This window comes from Hoplias malabaricus, chromosome 1 (assembly GCF_029633855.1).
Source record: "Hoplias malabaricus isolate fHopMal1 chromosome 1, fHopMal1.hap1, whole genome shotgun sequence".
Lineage (NCBI taxonomy): Eukaryota > Metazoa > Chordata > Actinopteri > Characiformes > Erythrinidae > Hoplias > Hoplias malabaricus.
In genome coordinates, this window is record NC_089800.1 from 86106420 (window position 1) to 86109659 (window position 3240).

A 3240-nucleotide genomic window follows, 5' to 3' on the forward strand; every position below is an offset into this window, starting at 1 on the left:
TCTGTGTGTTAATGTAGTAGAACATCATCGAGCTGAAAAAAAAAAAACCTCACTCTCTCTCACCGCAGAGGAGGGAAACAAAGCGTGGGAAGGGGACATATGTGAGGATATGAAGAGGCCGGGATGCACTCTGTTCATTTGTTTTCCTCCGATCTGAAACTGTGTTTACTGTACATCGTACATCGAAGACCACACACTTCACAAAGCTGCACGACTGAATCTGACAGCTGTACATAAGCAGACCTTCAGTCCTCTTCAGAACTCAGAGACCCTCTTCATTCATTACATTTCAAATCAAATCCGCCGTTGAACGGTACATTCTTCATCATCAGAAACAGATTTAACAGTCAGTTACACGAGGAAACGGTGAGTATTTAAAGTGTCTATACTTTATCTCCATCACAGCTTCCAGTCTTTTCAGGACCCCCACTTTCCCCACACCTCCAAACTTCAGTCTGAGACACTGGTTGCATTTTCCACATCTCACGGTCCAAGTCAAACCCAGACCCATTCGGTGAGGTGGAGGTCTGGGCTCTGGGGTCATCGGGGCACTGGGCTCTGAGTAAACATCTTCACTTTTGCTCGTGTTCCTCAATTTGTGTCCAGTTCCTTGTCTCAGTGAGGGCTTTTTGACAGCTCCACATCCTTTCACACCCACAACGTTGAGTTGTTTTTTCCAGAACAGAAGGACAGACACAAACAGGGGGTGTATGTGTTCAGACCTGAAGCAAGGGTGGATCTTGTTTTTTCTCTCTCTCAAAGATGAAGGCTTTAAGTGCTGTTTATCTGATGGAAACAGGCCGCAAAGTTGTTAGGGGTCCTATTTTTTAAATCTTTTTTGAAGCTCAATTTTTTTAAAGCTATTTTTTCTCTAATGAAATTGAGGGGTATTGTATTATATCTTGCACATATCTTAATAATCTTTTATTTGTTTGAAAATATGAAAATGAAAATGAGACCCAGGGCAGGGCCCTTCTGACCGCTCCAGTTCACACCGTATTATGCAAATAACAACAACAAAAAATGCAGCATTGTTTTTCACCATATGCCCTTTTTTTGGTGAATCACTTAGACAGGCTTTGATTGACAGGTGTGTGTGTGTGTGTGTGTGTGTGGTGGGGGAGAGCAGGAGGTGTGTTTAGTGACGATCTCTTCCTCTCATCTGGTATGATTTGGGGTTTTTTTTAATGCAGGACTGCGCCCCTCCTTTACTGCCCTCTCCCCTCGGCATGGGGCAGGGGCAGATTGACAGAGCAGCATGGGGCCAAAATCCGCTGCGCCAACACACACACACACACACACACACACACTACCTGATGTTTTTAACAAAGGCTTGATCCAGCACAGCTCTGGAACCTGGTCGTGGACGTGAACAGATGCACAGACAGTGGGAGAAGATTCTCTTTATGGCAACAACTTACAGAATACAACCTCAACCATTATTTAAATTACAGCACCCCCTCCCATCACTGAGCTCAATCAATCAATCAATCAATCAGTTATATTATTTTTGAACAACCTTTATTAAACTTGATTGCACCCCTAACCCCCCCCCCCCCCCCCCTCTCTTCAGAGAGACTGTGGTAGCCATTTTGTTTTAACCGAGGGGCTGTTTTCTTTCGGGTGTTCATTTCTCTGCCATTTGACTTGTTCTTTTTTTTTTAATTTATTTATTGCTGGGGGGGGTGACACGTTACTAAGTACGTTTCTCTGTAACCAAGGCGTGCAGGACGACCCTCATACTGCACAGGCCTTGTATTAGTGTGTACACTTGTATTTACTGGAAGTTATTTGTAAGGTTATTTACTAACCGTTTAACTGCAGTGTGTGCTTTGAGCTGTGCTCAACGTGCTCTTTTCGGCTGCTCGTGTCTCAAAATGTATTGAACAGAACGTAAGGCCTAATCAATAAAAAACACAATAGTCCTGATCAGTTGATGAGAAACATATTTGGTGCGAACTGCTGTAGATGCGCAGCAGGTAGGTGTCACAGGCACACAGCTCCAGGGGCCTGGAGGTTTTGGGTTTGATTCCCGCTCCGGGTGACTGTCTGTGAGGAGTGTGGTGTGTTCTCCCTCTGTCTGCGTGGGTTTCCTCCGGGTGACTGTCTGTGAGGAGTGTGGTGTGTTCTCCCTGTGTCTGCGTGGGTTTCCTCCGGGTGACTGTCTGTGAGGAATGTGGTGTGTTCTCTCTGTGTCCGCGTGGGTTTCCTCCGGGTGACTGTCTGTGAGGAGTGTGGTGTGTTCTCCCTGTGTCTGCGTGGGTTTCCTCCGGGTGACTGTCTGTGAGGAGTGTGGTGTGTTCTCTCTGTGTCCGTGTGGGTTTCCTCCGGGTGACTGTCTGTGAGGAGTGTGGTGTGTTCTCCCTGTGTCTGCGTGGGTTTCCTCCGGGTGACTGTCTGTGAGGAATGTGGTGTGTTCTCTCTGTGTCCGCGTGGGTTTCCTCCGGGTGACTGTCTGTGAGGAGTGTGGTGTGTTCTCCCTGTGTCTGCGTGGGTTTCCTCCGGGTGACTGTCTGTGAGGAGTGTGGTGTGTTCTCTCTGTGTCTGCGTGGGTTTCCTCCAGGTGACTGTCTGTGAGGAATGTGGTGTGTTCTCTCTGTGTCCGCGTGGGTTTCCTCCGGGTGACTGTCTGTGAGGAGTGTGGTGTGTTCTCCCTGTGTCTGCGTGGGTTTCCTCCGGGTGACTGTCTGTGAGGAGTGTGGTGTGTTCTCTCTGTGTCCGCGTGGGTTTCCTCCGGGTGACTGTCTGTGAGGAGTGTGGTGTGTTCTCCCTGTGTCTGCGTGGGTTTCCTCCGGGTGACTGTCTGTGAGGAGTGTGGTGTGTTCTCTCTGTGTCTGCGTGGGTTTCCTCCGGGTGACTGTCTGTGAGGAGTGTGGTGTGTTCTCTCTGTGTTTGCGTGGGTTTCCTCCGGGTGACTGTCTGTGAGGAGTGTGGTGTGTTCTCTCTGTGTCTGCGTGGGTTTCCTCCGGGTGACTGTCTGTGAGGCGTGTGGTGTGTTCTCTCTGTGTCTGCGTGTGTTTCCTCCAGGTGACTGTCTGTGAGGAGTGTGGTGTGTTCTCTCTGTGTCTGCGTGGTCCTCCGGGTGCTCCGGTTTCTTCCCACAGTCCAAAAACACACGTTGGTAGGTGGATTGGCGACTCAAAAGTGTCCGTAGGTGTGAGTGTGTGAGTGAATGTGTGAGTGTGTGTGTTGCCCTGTGAAGGACTGGCGCCCCCTCCAGGGTGTATTCCCGCCTTATGC